Below are 21,224 nucleotides of genomic sequence, written 5' to 3'. Positions count from 1 at the left end.
ATGTATGGATGTGAATGTGAATGTGGATGTATGAATGTAGATGTGGATGTGGATGTATGAATGTGGATGTGAAAATGGATGTATGGATGTAGTGTGAATGTGGATGTACGAATGTGGAGGTGTGTGTGGAATAAGGAATGCAAATATGAATGTGAATGGATATGAAGTCGATATGAGCGAATGGATAAGATGTGATGTCATGTGAATCAGAATGTGAATGAATAATATAAGATCTGAACGAATGCGATATAATGAGAAATGGATGTGATGAGACGTAATGTAAATTAAGAAAGATAGGAATGGATGTTATGTGAAGTGAATGAATCTGATGTGATGGGATGGAAAATGATGTATCTGGTCAAGAATGGATACACATATGATTTGGAATTGGATTAAGTAATATGGATTGATGTGGAACAATCAAGAAAGATGTAAGTTCATTATAGAAACTGTATTTGTGAACTGTTTGTAAATGACTGTTTTATGTCAAGAATGCTGGGGAAGCATTTTGACTATCTTGAGAATGTGGTCGTGGAGACCTACCTGATAAAGTTGCAACAACTGATGGAGAGTCAATGCAGGATGTCTCGCGTAGCAAGGTTGGCCGAGGTCTTGACCAGTCTCAGTTCAATTTAAATGGTGAGCTTCCGGTACGGCAGATGAGGGACCAAGGAAGCGGCCTATGAGTGAAGTGCTAGGTAACCTGCGAAGGATCCTAGAGGGTGCTGACCATACGGTGCTCGGGCTCTGGGTCATCGAAGATACCCACACGTGCATCGTGGAAGATATTGGAATAAGGAGTAAGAGTTATTTTTTGAAGCCGGGCATGGATCTGGTTGATTGACGTTGCTGGTCCTCAATGGATGAGTCCATAGCTCTCTTATATGGATCTGTTGGTTGATCTTGCTGATCTTCAACTAGGATTCTATCTTGATCTTTAGATGTGAATATATTGCTGGTTACTATGAGCTAGGAACTGAAAAGGCCCCTTAGTGAACAGGTGGTGAGCGTTCTGGTTGCCAAAATGATGCCATAAGTACGCCGACGATGAAGGAATGATTGGAAATAAGGATTCAACCAGAGATTTTGAGGATTGTGATTAGTGACACAATGGTTTCATTAAAGGATTGTTTTAAAGATAGCTGATAGTGAGAAAAAGGCAATTTCATATTGGGTGTGTAAATGGTGTAACTAGTTTTATGTTTGCATGAATATCTGGCTAGGGAGCCTGGGAACTCTTTTCCCTGGTACCCGGGACAAAACCTAACCAAAATCTAAATTGGATCCCATCACTACAGTGGTTGCGTGGTTGGCTAACCCATGGGACTAGATGGGGTTAGGCTAGACTGATGGATTCGTAAATCGAGACTCAATTTCTGTTTAATTCGGTAGATGAAGTAAATCTTGGACAAAAATTGTTCTATTGAAAAGAATCAACAACTGTGCCTCTCAATGAGGAAAAAAGTGTTGGTCTCTATGATCCAAGTACAGTCTTTTTCCCTGATCTGACTATGGGACTTGCAGGTTCGGTCAGATGAGCTCAGTTAGTTAAGGCTTTTGACTACGTTAGGGAAAAAGTTATCCTGGCAGAATCGCCCCTGCTTTCCAGGCAAAGGAAGTTTTTCCGGGTTCGATTTTGGAAAAACCGACGAATTAGTCTCTTGTCCAGATATCCGTGGGGGTGGCTGAGGCCCCGAGTGTGGGACCCTGCCCTGCGCGCAAGAAGTGCTACTTCCACTGCTAGCACCCACCAGACTTCATTGCGCAGTGGGGTCAGGGATCTCACAATTGGTATCAGAGCTATTTGGCTAATGAGGATCAATCGATAAGCCAAATATGTCAAAAATTTATCAAGAAGCACTAAAAGGTTGTAATTTTGTGATAAAATTCATACAATTTGATATTCAAGCTCAAATTCGTAAATTGGTAGTTGGGTCTTCAGATGGAAGTACCGCAATTGTATCCCAGACTTGCTTGAGGCCTAGACATGATGGTATTTACCTTATAGTTCCAAGAACCATGACTACCCATATATACCGAGGCTGGTATAACTGCAGCTCTTTATTGGCAATATATGCGAGTAAATCTAAGACTTGAAATTATAAGCATTAATGCTATCCAGATGATAAATTCGAATGTGGTTGATATGATTTTTAAATTCTGGTTGAGAACTGATGAATTGATTTGGATTCTGATTGAAAAATGATGATCCCTGAAATTTGGTTGAAATGTAATAAGCTGAACAAAATTGGAATGAGGATGAATGGGACGAGTCCCTGTGTGTTCTTAACTGGAATGACGTTAATGACTTCAGCCAATCACTATGAGATTAGTGGATTGTGCTGGCAGATTATTACTGTTAACTTTTGATCAGTGAATCAAGTTAAGGGTTGATAAATTAAAAATCTAAAAAAAAAATTTGAAATCCCCATGGAGGACTGTTCAGATGAAAAAATTCAATCTAATGGATATTATTGTGTTAAAAATATGAATGAGATATTTTGAATGAATTATTAACTGATAATGCGTTCTATATGAGTATCTTATCCCTTGATTTTGTGGAGAGCTGACCTATTTAGAGAACCCCGGAATGAGTTGAATCAAAAATCGGATTGAATCATAAATAAAGAGACTTAACAAGAATTTTTGTATTGATAGGAATATGGACCAAGGTCGTCATGGTAGAAATGTTAACCCCCAACTTGATGAAGAAGAGCTCGACCTGGATGTTCGTAAAACTCTTCATAGTTCGCAGCCTGGACCTTTCAAGGGTGAAGGGGAAAACTTGGGCGAGACTGTGGAGAAGTGGACTGAATCAATGGAAGAATACTTCGATGTCACCGGGTACAATGAGAAGAGAAAAATGGGTCTTCCAAGGCTAAAGATAGTGGAGACAGCTAGAGTGGCATGGAGAAACCACTGCGAGACAAACCGTCTTGACCGAAATACCCAAACCTGGACCGATCTCAAGGCTTATCTCAGAAAGAGGTTTTGTTCCCTAGGCTTTCTTGAAATTAAGATGAATAAGTTCTTGGAACTAAAGCAGGAAAGCCGGACAATTGAAGAGTACCATCAGGCTTTTGCCCTTCTCCTTAAATATTCCCCACAATTGGATGGAGAGCAACTGATGGCCAGATTCATTCGGGGAATGAACGAGCCATTGGATACTTTAGTCAAGAATGCCAAACCTATCTCAATGGCGGAAGCAGTAAGAATGGCGAAGGATTTTGCCAAAGCCTTTGATGTCAAAGTCCCGCCAAATCCAGTACCATCACCTTTCAAAAGGTTTTTATTCCCAGAAAGTGATTCCAACCTTCCTCCGTCTAGGAGATATCAAGGTCAAACCCAGGATATGGAAAGTTCCAAAATGGAAGAAATGTCCTTTTCCCGAAACTCAATCCTATGGAATTCAACTTCAGAAGTTTCATCCTTGAACAAGAGAGTGAAATGCTATAACTGTCAAGGGTTTGGACATCATAGTATGGATTGCCCAACTCCTTTTGGATCAAGGTTTTCAGGGGAGGGAAATCAGGGGTCAAGATTCCAGACTCTAGCCCCTTCCTTCAAGAGTAATCACGATTCTATCCGCCAAAATCAGGGAAATCCCAGAGGTAGACCCTTTATCCAACCTGCAATTTCAACCCAAAGTAATGCAAGACCTCCAGATCAAAATAGCAGAAGTCAAAGAGAGTTGTTCCCAAATCGGTCGTCCACTTCCAAGGCAGTAATGCTAGAAGTGACTGAAGAAGAAGAAGAAGATGAAAAAGATCATACTCCACCTATGAGATGAGGAGATCTTGCGTTTTTTAAGTGGGGTAGAATGAAGATTCCTCCCCCAACCCCTCATGATGTCCAGTATCTTCCCCTGTAATCAATTTCCTCTTCAGAAATATAAAAGATCTTGTTTCTATCAGTTTTGGCCTAGAGAGAGAAAATTTTCTAGAGAGTGGTTTTTCAGATTTTAAATATTTTTGGATAGAAAAATACCTCATCTTATTAAAATAAGTTCCCCTGAAACAAAAGTTCAAAAAGATTTTCAGAAGGTGCATTAGAAATTAAGTATAATCTGTTCAAGAAGCATTATCTTGGGGGTGAAGATTTTTTCGAAATTTTAAATTAAGGTTTCTATGGACCAATAAGATTCATCCAAATGTAGGGAGGAGATAAATGAAGAAATAAAAGAAAAATCCCTCAAAAAAATGTAAATACTCACATAAGATGAAGAGTTGACTAAGGACAAGGTTAATAGTTAAAAAAGAGAGATATTTAGGTGAAATGATGCATTTTTGTCACCTCTGCATGGGGGAATTCCCCTCATGAAGAGGGCGCCTATTTCACATGCTTGAATGAGTTTTAAACTCCCAAATAATGAGATATTTTTATCTCTCCTCTCTCTTGTTTCAAGTAGATCCAAAAAGTGAGCAAAGCTGACCTAAAAATGGTCAAAAATTGACCAAACTGATCTGGAAAATTCTAGAATCAGTTTGCTTGGTTAGAGGCTCACTTTTTCCTATAAATATAAGCCCTCCCTTTTGTTGAAACTCAATAGTGTTTTATGCACTGTTACTTTGCTCCTCCCAAGCCAAGAACTGTGAATTTATTAATAATTCACTAGTTTTTTACATTTCCCTCTTCCAAAACAAGAGTAGAACCCTCAAACCATCAAGCCAAAGGAAAGCTCTTAATTTATCAATGTAAGTTGTAGATTCTTCTCTTTTCCATTCTTTTATGGTTTTTATGGTTTTTTATGATTTTTGTCTTCTCTAAATGATGTTATGCCTCATTGCAAAAGGCATTCCCCTCTCTCTCTAGTAAATCCAACCATTCTCTATCCTAGGTAAATGATTAATGAGTAAAGTCAAGTTTTTTATAATGTTTGTCTTAAATAAGTAGAAATATGTTTACTTTAGACTAATTTCAATACTCTTGGTGTATTTTTAATTAATTTTTGAGACTTAAAAATTAAAAAATGGTCAACCATACAAAGGAGGTTATTGCGAAATTTTTGAAAATTAGTGAAATAAATTTTATCTTTTATTATTCTAAAAGAGTAATCCTTATGGTTTCTATATTCTAAAGTATCATTTTCATGCATAGAAGATGCATTTTGATTAATTGTATAAAATAAAATTAGTATTATTATAAAAGTGTTACTTTTATCATATTTGATTTTCATGCATAAAAGTATGCACAAAAGTGTTACTTTTATCGTAGATGATTTTTATGCATAAATGGATGCATAAAAGTTATTTTTTTATATATTAAAAGTGTGATTTTCATCATATATGATTTTATGCATAAATAGGATGCATGAGAAAAATTCTTTTATTCTAAAAGTGTAATTCCTACTAAATTAGATTTATGCATGGAAAGATGCATAAGAAATTTATTTTAATCCAAAAGTGTTATTCTCATTAATTTTGATTTTATGCATAAAAAGATGCATAAAGAAATCTATTTTTAGTTCAAAAGAGTTATTTTCATCCATTTTGATTTTATGCATAAGAAGAAGCATAAAACATTGAATTTGAATTCAAAAGTGTCATTTTCATTTAAAATGAATTTATGCATAGGAAGATGCATAAAAGATTGATTTTTATTTCGAAAGTGTTATTCTCCTTAAAATGGAATTTATGCATAAATAGATGCGTAAAGAAATTTTATATCAAAAATAAGAATTCTCTTGTATCCTATAAATAGATACGAGGATGTGAAACGAATTAGATAGATGAAAATGAACGAGGAATAGATGGAGATATATGTATGTGAAAGAATGGACATAGTTATATGTATGTGAAAGAAATGATATAGTTATATGTATGTGAAAGGAAAGATGTATGTATGTGAATGTGGATGTGTAAAAGTGGATATGGATGTGGATATGGATGTAGATATGGAATGTGGATGTGGATGTATGAATGTGGAATGTGGATATGGATGTATAGATGTGAATGTGAATGTGAATGTGGATGTATGTGAATGTGTATGTGGATGTGCGAATGGGGATATGGATGTAGATATGAAATGTGGATGTGGATGTATGTGAATGTGAATGAGGATGTGGAATGTGGATATGGATGTATGAATGTGGAATGTGGGTATGGATGTATGGATGTAGATATGGAATGTGGATGTGGATGTATGAATGTGGAATGTGGATATAGATGTATGAATGTGGAATGTGGATATGGATTTATGGATGTGAACGTGAATGTGAATGTGGATGTATGTAAATGTGTATGTGGATGTGCAAATGGGGATATGGATGTAGATATGGAATGTGGATGTGGATGTATGAATGTGGAATGCGGATATAGATGTGTGAATGTGGAATGTGGATATGGATGTATGGATGTGAATGTGAATGTGAATGTGGATGTATGTGAATGTGTATGTGGATGTACGAATGGGGATATGGATGTAGATATGGAATGTGGATGTGGATGTATGTGAATGTGAATGAGGATGTGGAATAGATGTATGCATGGAAAGATGCATAAGGAATTTATTTTAATCCAAAAGTATTGTTCTCATCAATTTTGATTTTATGCATAAAAAGATGTATAAAGAAATCTTTTTTTAGTTCAAAAGAGTTATTTTCATCCATTTTGATTTTATGCATAAGAAGAAGCATAAAAGATTGAATTTTAATTCAAAAGTGTCATTTTCATTCAAAATGAATTTTATGCATAAGAAGATGCATAAAAGATTGAATTTTAGTTCGAAAGTGTTATTCTCCTTAAAATGGAATTTATGCATAAATAGATGCGTAAAGAAATTTTATATCAAAAATAAGAATTCTCTCCTATAAATAGATACGAGGATGTGAAACAAATCAGATAGCTGAAAATGAACGAGGAATAGATGGAGATATATGTATGTGAAAGAATGGACGTAGTTATATGTATGTGAAAGAAATGACGTAGTTATATGTATGTGAAAGGAAAGATGTATGTATGTCAATGTGGATGTGTGAAAGTGGATATGGATGTGGATATGGATGTAGATATGGAATGTGGATGTGGATGTATGTGAATGAGGATGTGGAATGTGGATATGGATGTATGAATGTGAATGTGTATGTGGATGTGCGAAAGGGGATATGGATGTAGATATGGAATGTGGATGTGGATGTATGAATGTGGAATGTCGATATAGATGTGTGAATGTGGAATGTGGATATGGATGTATGGATGTGAATGTGAATGTGAATGTGGATGTATGTGAATGTGTATGTGGATGTGCGAATGGGGATATGGATGTAGATATAGAATGTGGATGTGGATGTATGTGAATGTGAATGAGGATGTGGAATGTCGATATGGATGTATGGATGTGAATGTGAATGTGGATATGGATGTATGGATGTGAATGTGAATGTGAATGTGGATGTATGAATTGGAATGTGGATATGGATGTATGAATGTGGAATGTGGGTATGGATGTATGGATGTGAATGTGAATGTGGATGTATGAATGTAGATGTGGATGTGGATGTATGAATGTGGATGTGAAAATGGATGTATGGATGTAGATGTGAATGTGGATGTACGAATGTGGAGGTGTGTGTGGAATAAGGAATGCAACTATGAATGTGAATGGATATGAGGTCGATATGAGCGAATGGATAAGATGTGATGTCATGTGAATCAGAATGTGAATAAGATATAATGAGAAATGGATAAGATGTGATGTCATGTGAATCAGAATGTGAATGAATAATATAAGATCTAAACAAATGAGATATAATGAGAAAATTATGGATGTGATGAGACGTAATGTAAATTAAGAAAGATAGGAATGGATGTTATGTGAAGTGAATGAATCTGATGTGATGGGATGGAAAATGATGTATCTGGTCAAGAATGGATACAGATATGATTTGGAATTGGATTCAGTAATATGGATTGATGTGGAACAATCTCGAAAGATGTGAGTTCATTATAGAAACTGTATTTGTGAACTGTTTGTAAATGACTGTTTTATGTCAAGAATGCTGGGGAAGCATTTTGACTGTCTTGAGAATGTGAGGTTATGGAGACCTACCTGATAAAGTTGCAACAGCTGACGGAGAGTCAATGGAGTACGTCTCGCGTAGCAAGGTCAACCGAGGTCTTCAGCTTCCGGTACGGTGGATGAGGGACCAAGGAAGCGGCCTATGAGTGAAGCGCTAGGTAACCTGCGAAGGATCCTAGAGGGTGCTGACCATACGGTGCTCGGGTTCTGGGTCGCCGAAGATACCCACGTGCGTCGTGGAAGATACCCACACGTGCGTCGTGGAAGATATTGGAATAAGGAGTAAGAGTTGTTTTCTGAAACCGAGCATGGATCTGGTTGATTGACCTTGCTGGTCCTCAACAGATGAGTCCCTAGCTCTCTTATATGGATCTGTTGGTTGATCTTGTTGATCTTCAACTAGGATTCCATCTTGATCTTTATATGTGAATATATTGCCGGTTACTATGAGCTAGGAACTATTGAAAAGGCCCCTGAGTGAACAGGTGGTGAGCGTTCTGGCTGCCAATGATGCCATAAGTATGCCGATGAAGGAATGATTGGAAATAAGGATTCAACCAGAGATTTTGAGGATTGTAATTAGTGACACAATGGTTTCATTAAAGGATTGTTTTAAAGATAGCTGATACTGAGAAAAAGACAATTTCATATTTGGTGTGTAAGTGGTGTGACTAGTTTTATGTTTGCATGAATATCTAGCTAGGGGGCCTGGGAACTCTTTTCCCTAGTACCTGGGACAAAACCTAACCAAAATCTAAATTGGATCCCATCACTACAATGGTTGAGTGGTTGGCTAACCCATGGGACTGGATGGGGTTAGGCTGGACTGATGGATCCATTGTCGGAAAATCCGGACACAGAATCACCTGCGTCTATAGCTGTCCACTCCAACAGCCTTGGAAACACCAACACAAACGGGGGCACCACCAACCACCAGCTGGAACACTTCTCTCACGGCTCACCACACCACCCACACCAGAAAGACAGCACAAAACAGGGGCACCATAATCAAAGTAAACACCCAGCAATATATTCCCAAATCAACACATCATACAAGCTTCTCCCGACACAGAAGCCTTACTCACACAACCATACAAACACTCTGGCCTGGATTTACTGCCAAGGGAATTCCACCACGGCCTCACTGCCTCCGGAATTACAACCTTGCGTCTGACGACCAAGCCTCTTCAGCCACATGACCCATCAACACTTCTCTGGACTGCACTCTCTCTCCTGACGGCAACCATACACGAAACGACCAGCCACCACTAGTAGCGTCCATGGCTGCGCCAACCACACCAGAAAGAACCCGGCCACTCTCTCTCTCTTCAGAGGGCGCCCCACCAGCAACCCTCAACTCTCTCTGCAGCCCATCACTTTTGTGTGTGTCGCCAGCACTCTCTGAAACGGCTACCTCTCTTGCCTTCGCTTGCGTCAGTCATCGCCACGACCACTAGTGCACCAGCTGCCCCTTATGACCAACTCCCCTTCTATCATCAACTCTCTTCAGAGGGTGTCCCACTAGCAACCCCCTTGCTCTCTCTCTTCTCCCGCAGCCCTTTCATTCCCACAGTCGGTGCCATCCACACACCCAAGGCACTCTTTATCTTCACACTGTCGCCAGCCTTCTGTCTCTGAACAGCTTCCACGTCAAGCTTGTCGCCAGTAGCTCACCAAAACCCTTCATAAGCACCCTTCTAGGAAGCTCCCCCACCTATCAGTGGCGGCTCACAGTCGTCGCAACTCACCAAAACCCTTCGCATCTCTCCTCGCTGCATTCGGCGTGCTAAGAGGGCTCCTCGCCAGACAGCTTCTCCCGCCTGCGTACTGCTAGCCACACCAAAACCATGAAACCAAAGAACCCTGCACATCCAGCAGCCGCTTCCTCTCTTGTGCCGCCAACCCGACCATCAGTGCTAACTGCCCCGTCTCACCCACAGTGCCTGCTGGCCCTCCTGCATCCGGCGACAGTCCTCTGGCGCCCGTCGCCCACCTCACTAGCCTTAGCCACAACACCTTCCTCTCTCTGGTCGCTAACCACCGGCGGCCTTGTAAAAGGGGAGGAGAAGGGTGTGTGTAAGAATGGACTTATGGTCCACTAGCTCACCTATTTAAAGGTGGAGCTAGAAGGCATTTTTGTATGGAGCAAGAAGCCTAGTTGTATTTTGAGCAACTTAATAAGCAAGATATTTTCTTGTATTTTATGAGTCTCTCTCCACATCTTTGATCTAGCATGAGCACCACGAAATTGTAACGTCATTATATCTATCCTTACCACATCTCATCCATTCACATCTACCCTTATCCATATCACATCACATCACATCCAGTCACATTGCATCTCATCCATTCACATCTATCCCGATTCACATTGCATCTCATCCATTCACATCTATCCCGATTCAAATCACATCACATCACATCTCATCCATTCACATCTATCCCGATTCACATCACAACACATCTCATTCATTCACATCTATCCCGATTCACATCACATCACAACCATTCACATCTATTTACATCGCATCACATTCACATCCATTCACATCTATCCCGATTCACATTCACATCCATTCACATCTATCTTGATTCACATCACATCACATCACATCTCATCCATTCACATCACATCCATTCACATCACATCTCATCCATTCACATCTATCCATATCCATATCACATCACATCACATCCATTCACATTGTATCTCATCCATTCACATCTATCCTGATTCACATCACATCACATCACATCCATTCACATCACATCACATCCACATCACATCCAGTCACATCACATCTCATCCACATCTCTTCACATCACATCTATTTCACATCACATCACATCCATTCACATCACATCTCATCCACATCTCTTCACATCCACATCCACATCCATTTACATCACATCTCATCACATCCACATCCATTTACATCACATCTCATCCCATCCACATCTCTTCACATCCACTTCCACATCCACATCCATTTACATCACATTCACATCTTATCACATCCACTTACATCTTAACACATTCACATCTATCCCGATTCACATCACAACACATCTCATTCATTCACATCTATCCCGATTCACATCACATCACAACCATTCACATCTATTTACATCGCATCACATTCACATCCATTCACATCTATCCCGATTCACATTCACATCCATTCACATCTATCTTGATTCACATCACATCACATCACATTCACATCACATCTCATCCATTCACATCACATCCATTCACATCACATCTCATCCATTCACATCTATCCATATCCATATCACATCACATCACATCCATTCACATTGTATCTCATCCATTCACATCTATCCTGATTCACATCACATCACATCACATCCATTCACATCACATCTCATCCACATCACATCCATTCACATCACATCTCATCCACATCTCTTCACATCACATCTATTTCACATCACATCACATCCATTCACATCACATCTCATCCACATCTCTTCACATCCACATCCACATCCATTTACATCACATCTCATCACATCCACATCCATTTACATCACATCTCATCCCATCCACATCTCTTCACATCCACTTCCACATCCACATCCATTTACATCACATTCACATCTTATCACATCCACTTACATCTTATCACATTCACATCCACTTACAACTATGAATGTGAATGGATATGAAGTCGATATGAGCGAATGGATAAGATGTGATGTCATGTGAATCAGAATGTGAATAAGATATAATGAGAAATGGATAAGATGTGATGTCATGTGAATCAGAATGTGAATGAATAATATAAGATCTGAACGAATGAGATATAATGAGAAAATTATGGATGTGATGAGACGTAATGTAAATTAAGAAAGATAGGAATGGATGTTATGTGAAGTGAATGAATCTGATGTGATGGGATGGAAAATGATGTATCTAGTCAAGAATGGATACAGATATGATTTGGAATTGGATTCAGTAATATGGATTGATGTGGAACAATCTCGAAAGATGTGAGTTCATTATAGAAACTGTATTTGTGAACTGTTTGTAAATGACTGTTTTATGTCAAGAATGCTGGGGAAGCATTTTGACTGTCTTGAGAATGTGAGGTTATGGAGACCTACCTGATAAAGTTGCAACAGCTGACGGAGAGTCAATGGAGTACGTCTCGCGTAACAAGGTCAACCGAGGTCTTCAGCTTCCGGTACGGTGGATGAGGGACCAAGGAAGCGGCCTATGAGTGAAGCGCTAGGTAACCTGCGAAGGATCCTAGAGGGTGCTGACCATAAAGTGCTCGGGCTCTGGGTCGCCGAAGATACCCACGTGCGTTGTGGAAGATACCCACACGTGCGTCGTGGAAGATATTGGAACAAGGAGTAAGAGTTGTTTTCTGAAACCGAGCATGGATCTGGTTGATTGACCTTGTTGGTCCTCAACGGATGAGTCCATAGCTCTCTTATATGGATCTGTTGGTTGATCTTGTTGATCTTCAACTAGGATTCCATCTTGATCTTTATATGTGAATATATTGCCGGTTACTATGAGCTAGGAACTATTGAAAAGGCCCCTGAGTGAACAGGTGGTGAGCGTTCTGGCTGCCAATGATGCCATAAGTATGCCGATGAAGGAATGATTGGAAATAAGGATTCAACCAGAGATTTTGAGGATTGTAATTAGTGACACAATGGTTTCATTAAATGATTGTTTTAAAGATAGCTGATACTGAGAAAAAGACAATTTCATATTTGGTGTGTAAGTGGTGTGACTAGTTTTATGTTTGCATGAATATCCAGCTAGGGGGCCTGGGAACTCTTTTCCCTAGTACCTGGGACAAAACCTAACCAAAATCTAAATTGGATCCCATCACTACAATGGTTGAGTGGTTGGCTAACCCATGGGACTGGATGGGGTTAGGCTGGACTGATGGATCCATTGTCGGAAAATCCGGACACAGAATCACTTGCGTCTATAGCTGTCCACTCCAACAGCCTTGGAAACACCAACACAAACGGGGGCACCACCAACCACCAGCTGGAACACTTCTCTCACGGCTCACCACACCACCCACACCAGAAAGACAGCACAAAACAGGGGCACCATAATCAAAGTAAACACCCAGCAATATATTCCCAAATCAACACATCATACAAGCTTCTCCCGACACAGAAGCCTTACTCACACAACCATACAAACACTCTGGCTTGGATTTACTGCCAAGGGAATTCCACCACGGCCTCACTGCCTCCGGAATTACAACCTTGCGTCTGACGACCAAGCCTCTTCAGCCACATGACCCATCAACACTTCTCTGTGGACTGCACTCTCTCTCCTGACAGCAACCATACACGAAACGACCAGCCACCACCAGTAGCGTCCGTGGCTGTGCCAACCACACCAGAAAGAACCCGGCCACTCTCTCTCTCTTCAGAGGGCGCCCCACCAGCAACCCTCAACTCTCTCTGCAGCCCATCACCTTTGTGTGTGTCGCCAGCACTCTCTGAAACGGCTACCTCTCTTGCCTTCGCTTGCGTCAGTCATCGCCACGACCACTAGTGCACCAGCCGCCCCTTATGACCAACTCCCCTTCTATCATCAACTCTCTTCAGAGGGTGTCCCACTAGCAACCCCCTTGCTCTCTCTCTTCTCCCGCAGCCCTTTCATTCCCACAGTCGGCGCCATCCACACACCCAAGGCACTCTTTATCTTCACACTGTCGCCAGCCTTCTGTCTCTGAACAGCTTCCACGTCAAGCTTGTCGCCAGTAGCTCACCAAAACCCTTCATAAGCACCCTTCTAGGAAGCTCCCCCACCTATCAGTGGCGGCTCACAGTCGTCGCAACTCACCAAAACCCTTCGCATCTCTCCTCGCTGCATTCGGCGTGCTAAGAGGGCTCCTCGCCAGACAGCTTCTCCCGCCTGTGTACTGCTAGCCACACCAAAACCATGAAACCAAAGAACCCTGCACATCCAGCAGCCGCTTCCTCTCTTGTGCCGCCAACCCGACCATCAGTGCTAACTGCCCCGTCTCACCCACAGTGCCTGCTGGCCCTCCTGCATCCGGCGACAGTCCTCTGGCGCCCGTCGCCCACCTCACTAGCCTTAGCCACAACACCTTCCTCTCTCTGGTCGCTAACCACCGGCGGCCTTGTAAAAGGGGAGGAGAAGGGTGTGTGTAAGAATGGACTTATGGTCCACTAGCTCACCTATTTAAAGGTGGAGCTAGAAGGCATTTTTGTATGGAGCAAGAAGCCTAGTTGTATTTTGAGCAACTTAATAAGCAAGATATTTTCTTGTATTTTATGAGTCTCTCTCCACATCTTTGATCTAGCATGAGCACCACGAAATTGTAACGTCATTATATCTATCCTTACCACATCTCATCCATTCACATCTACCCTTATCCATATCACATCACATCACATCCAGTCACATTGCATCTCATCCATTCACATCTATCCCGATTCACATTGCATCTCATCCATTCACATCTATCCCGATTCAAATCACATCACACCACATCTCATCCATTCACATCTATCCCGATTCACATCACAACACATCTCATTCATTCACATCTATCCCGATTCACATCACATCACAACCATTCACATCTATTTACATCGCATCACATTCACATCCATTCACATCTATCCCGATTCACATTCACATCCATTCACATCTATCTTGATTCACATCACATCACATCACATTCACATCACATCTCATCCATTCACATCACATCCATTCACATCACATCTCATCCATTCACATCTATCCATATCCATATCACATCACATCACATCCATTCACATTGTATCTCATCCATTCACATCTATCCTGATTCACATCACATCACATCACATCCATTCACATCACATCACATCCACATCACATCCATTCACATCACATCTCATCCACATCTCTTCACATCACATCTATTTCACATCACATCACATCCATTCACATCACATCTCATCCACATCTCTTCACATCCACATCCACATCCATTTACATCACATCTCATCACATCCACATCCATTTATATCACATCTCATCCCATCCACATCTCTTCACATCCACTTCCACATCCACATCCATTTACATCACATTCACATCTTATCACATCCACTTACATCTTATCACATTCACATCTATCCCGATTCACATCACAACACATCTCATTCATTCACATCTATCCCGATTCACATCACATCACAACCATTCACATCTATTTACATCGCATCACATTCACATCCATTCACATCTATCCCGATTCACATTCACATCCATTCACATCTATCTTGATTCACATCACATCACATCACATTCACATCACATCTCATCCATTCACATCACATCCATTCACATCACATCTCATCCATTCACATCTATCCATATCCATATCACATCACATCACATCCATTCACATTGTATCTCATCCATTCACATCCTATCCTGATTCACATCACATCACATCACATCCATTCACATCACATCTCATCCACATCACATCCATTCACATCACATCTCATCCACATCTCTTCACATCACATCTATTTCACATCACATCACATCCATTCACATCACATCTCATCCACATCTCTTCACATCCACATCCACATCCATTTACATCACATCTCATCACATCCACATCCATTTACATCACATCTCATCCCATCCACATCTCTTCACATCCACTTCCACATCCACATCCATTTACATCACATTCACATCTTATCACATCCACTTACATCTTATCACATTCACATCCACTTACAACTATGAATGTGAATGGATATGAAGTCGATATGAGCGAATGGATAAGATGTGATGTCATGTGAATCAGAATGTGAATAAGATATAATGAGAAATGGATAAGATGTGATGTCATGTGAATCAGAATGTGAATGAATAATATAAGATCTGAACGAATGAGATATAATGAGAAAATTATGGATGTGATGAGACGTAATGTAAATTAAGAAAGATAGGAATGGATGTTATGTGAAGTGAATGAATCTGATGTGATGGGATGGAAAATGATGTATCTAGTCAAGAATGGATACAGATATGATTTGGAATTGGATTCAGTAATATGGATTGATGTGGAACAATCTCGAAAGATGTGAGTTCATTATAGAAACTGTATTTGTGAACTGTTTGTAAATGACTGTTTTATGTCAAGAATGCTGGGGAAGCATTTTGACTGTCTTGAGAATGTGAGGTTATGGAGACCTACCTGATAAAGTTGCAACAGCTGACGGAGAGTCAATGGAGTACGTCTCGCGTAACAAGGTCAACCGAGGTCTTCAGCTTCCGGTACGGTGGATGAGGGACCAAGGAAGCGGCCTATGAGTGAAGCGCTAGGTAACCTGCGAAGGATCCTAGAGGGTGCTGACCATACGGTGCTCGGGCTCTGGGTCGCCGAAGATACCCACGTGCGTTGTGGAAGATACCCACACGTGCGTCGTGGAAGATATTGGAACAAGGAGTAAGAGTTGTTTTCTGAAACCGAGCATGGATCTGGTTGATTGACCTTGCTGGTCCTCAACGGATGAGTCCATAGCTCTCTTATATGGATCTGTTGGTTGATCTTGTTGATCTTCAACTAGGATTCCATCTTGATCTTTATATGTGAATATATTGCCGGTTACTATGAGCTAGGAACTATTGAAAAGGCCCCTGAGTGAACAGGTGGTGAGCGTTCTGGCTGCCAATGATGCCATAAGTATGCCGATGAAGGAATGATTGGAAATAAGGATTCAACCAGAGATTTTGAGGATTGTAATTAGTGACACAATGGTTTCATTAAATGATTGTTTTAAAGATAGCTGATACTGAGAAAAAGACAATTTCATATTTGGTGTGTAAGTGGTGTGACTAGTTTTATGTTTGCATGAATATCCAGCTAGGGGGCCTGGGAACTCTTTTCCCTAGTACCTGGGACAAAACCTAACCAAAATCTAAATTGGATCCCATCACTACAATGGTTGAGTGGTTGGCTAACCCATGGGACTGGATGGGGTTAGGCTGGACTGATGGATCCATTGTCGGAAAATCCGGACACAGAATCACTTGCGTCTATAGCTGTCCACTCCAACAGCCTTGGAAACACCAACACAAACGGGGGCACCACCAACCACCAGCTGGAACACTTCTCTCACGGCTCACCACACCACCCACACCAGAAAGACAGCACAAAACAGGGGCACCATAATCAAAGTAAACACCCAGCAATATATTCCCAAATCAACACATCATACAAGCTTCTCCCGACACAGAAGCCTTACTCACACAACCATACAAACACTCTGGCTTGGATTTACTGCCAAGGGAATTCCACCACGGCCTCACTGCCTCCGGAATTACAACCTTGCGTCTGACGACCAAGCCTCTTCAGCCACATGACCCATCAACACTTCTCTGTGGACTGCACTCTCTCTCCTGACAGCAACCATACACGAAACGACCAGCCACCACCAGTAGCGTCCGTGGCTGTGCCAACCACACCAGAAAGAACCCGGCCACTCTCTCTCTCTTCAGAGGGCGCCCCACCAGCAACCCTCAACTCTCTCTGCAGCCCATCACTTTTGTGTGTGTCGCCAGCACTCTCTGAAACGGCTACCTCTCTTGCCTTCGCTTGCGTCAGTCATCGCCACGACCACTAGTGCACCAGCCGCCCCTTATGACCAACTCCCCTTCTATCATCAACTCTCTTCAGAGGGTGTCCCACTAGCAACCCCCTTGCTCTCTCTCTTCTCCCGCAGCCCTTTCATTCCCACAGTCGGCGCCATCCACACACCCAAGGCACTCTTTATCTTCACACTGTCGCCAGCCTTCTGTCTCTGAACAGCTTCCACGTCAAGCTTGTCGCCAGTAGCTCACCAAAACCCTTCATAAGCACCCTTCTAGGAAGCTCCCCCACCTATCAGTGGCGGCTCACAGTCGTCGCAACTCACCAAAACCCTTCGCATCTCTCCTCGCTGCATTCGGCGTGCTAAGAGGGCTCCTCGCCAGACAGCTTCTCCCGCCTGCGTACTGCTAGCCACACCAAAACCATGAAACCAAAGAACCCTGCACATCCAGCAGCCGCTTCCTCTCTTGTGCCGCCAACCCGACCATCAGTGCTAACTGCCCCGTCTCACCCACAGTGCCTGCTGGCCCTCCTGCATCCGGCGACAGTCCTCTGGCGCCCGTCGCCCACCTCACTAGCCTTAGCCACAACACCTTCCTCTCTCTGGTCGCTAACCACCGGCGGCCTTGTAAAAGGGGAGGAGAAGGGTGTGTGTAAGAATGGACTTATGGTCCACTAGCTCACCTATTTAAAGGTGGAGCTAGAAGGCATTTTTGTATGGAGCAAGAAGCCTAGTTGTATTTTGAGCAACTTAATAAGCAAGATATTTTCTTGTATTTTATGAGTCTCTCTCCACATCTTTGATCTAGCATGAGCACCACGAAATTGTAACGTCATTATATCTATCCTTACCACATCTCATCCATTCACATCTACCCTTATCCATATCACATCACATCACATCCAGTCACATTGCATCTCATCCATTCACATCTATCCCGATTCACATTGCATCTCATCCATTCACATCTATCCCGATTCAAATCACATCACACCACATCTCATCCATTCACATCTATCCCGATTCACATCACAACACATCTCATTCATTCACATCTATCCCGATTCACATCACATCACAACCATTCACATCTATTTACATCGCATCACATTCACATCCATTCACATCTATCCCGATTCACATTCACATCCATTCACATCTATCTTGATTCACATCACATCACATCACATTCACATCACATCTCATCCATTCACATCACATCCATTCACATCACATCTCATCCATTCACATCTATCCATATCCATATCACATCACATCACATCCATTCACATTGTATCTCATCCATTCACATCTATCCTGATTCACATCACATCACATCACATCCATTCACATCACATCTCATCCACATCTCTTCACATCACATCTATTTCACATCACATCACAACCATTCACATCACATCTCATCCACATCTTTTCACATCCACATCCACATCCATTTACATCACATCTCATCACATCCACATCCATTTATATCACATCTCATCCCATCCACATCTCTTCACATCCACTTCCACATCCACATCCATTTACATCACATTCACATCTTATCACATCCACTTACATCTTATCACATTCACATCTATCCCGATTCACATCACAACACATCTCATTCATTCACATCTATCCCGATTCACATCACATCACAACCATTCACATCTATTTACATCGCATCACATTCACATCCATTCACATCTATCCCGATTCACATTCACATCCATTCACATCTATCTTGATTCACATCACATCACATCACATTCACATCACATCTCATCCATTCACATCACATCCATTCACATCACATCCATTCACATCACATCTCATCCATTCACATCTATCCATATCCATATCACATCACATCACATCCATTCACATTGTATCTCGTCCATTCACATCTATCCTGATTCACATCACATCACATCACATCCATTCACATCACATCTCATCCACATCACATCCATTCACATCACATCTCATCCACATCTCTTCACATCACATCTATTTCACATCACATCACATCCATTCACATCACATCTCATCCACATCTCTTCACATCCACATCCACATCCATTTACATCACATCTCATCACATCCACATCCATTTACATCACATCTCATCCCATCCACATCTCTTCACATCCACTTCCACATCCACATCCATTTACATCACATTCACATCTTATCACATCCACTTACATCTTATCACATTCACATCCACTTACAACTATGAATGTGAATGGATATGAAGTCGATATGAGCGAATGGATAAGATGTGATGTCATGTGAATCAGAATGTGAATAAGATATAATGAGAAATGGATAAGATGTGATGTCATGTGAATCAGAATGTGAATGAATAATATAAGATCTGAACGAATGAGATATAATGAGAAAATTATGGATGTGATGAGATGTAATGTAAATTAAGAAAGATAGGAATGGATGTTATGTGAAGTGAATGAATCTGATGTGATGGGATGGAAAATGATGTATCTGGTCAAGAATGGATACAGATATGATTTGGAATTGGATTCAGTAATATGGATTGATGTGGAACAATCTCGAAAGATGTGAGTTCATTAGAGAAACTGTATTTGTGAACTGTTTGTAAATGACTGTTTTATGTCAAGAATGCTGGGGAAGCATTTTGACTGTCTTGAGAATGTGAGGTTATGGAGACCTACCTGATAAAGTTGCAACAGCTGACGGAGAGTCAATGGAGTACGTCTCGCGTAACAAGGTCAACCGAGGTCTTCAGCTTCCGGTACGGTGGATGAGGGACCAAGGAAGCGGCCTATGAGTGAAGCGCTAGGTAACCTGCGAAGGATCCTAGAGGGTGCTGACCATACGGTGCTCGGGCTCTGGGTCGCTGAAGATATCCACGTGCGTCGTGGAAGATACCCACACGTGCGTCGTGGAAGATATTGGAACAAGGAGTAAGAGTTGTTTTCTGAAACCGAGCATGGATCTGGTTGATTGACCTTGCTGGTCCTCAACGGATGAGTCCATAGCTCTCTTATATGGATCTGTTGGTTGATCTTGTTGATCTTCAACTAGGATTCCATCTTGATCTTTATATGTGAATATATTGCCGGTTACTATGAGCTAGGAACTATTGAAAAGGCCCCTGAGTGAACAGGTGGTGAGCGTTTTGGCTGCCAATGATGCCATAAGTATGCCGATGAAGGAATGATTGGAAATAAGGATTCAACCAGAGATTTTGAGGATTGTAATTAGTGACACAATGGTTTCATTAAAGGATTGTTTTAAAGATAGCTGATACTGAGAAAAAGACAATTTCATATTTGGTGTGTAAGTGGTGTGACTAGTTTTATGTTTGCATGAATATCCAGCTAGGGGGCCTGGGAACTCTTTTCCCTAGTACCTGGGACAAAACCTAACCAAAATCTAAATTGGATCCCATCACTACAATGGTTGAGTGGTTGGCTAACCCATGGGACTGGATGGGGTTAGGCTGGACTGATGGATCCATTGTCGGAAAATCCGGACACAGAATCACCTGCGTCTATAGCTGTCCACTCCAACAG

The sequence above is a fragment of the Cibotium barometz genome, chromosome 37 (genome assembly GCF_041138505.1).
Source record: "Cibotium barometz isolate CiBa-2024 chromosome 37, ASM4113850v1, whole genome shotgun sequence".
Lineage (NCBI taxonomy): Eukaryota > Viridiplantae > Streptophyta > Polypodiopsida > Cyatheales > Cibotiaceae > Cibotium > Cibotium barometz.
The sequence above is the reverse complement of the archived record's forward strand: the minus strand, read 5'-3'. Positions refer to the sequence as shown.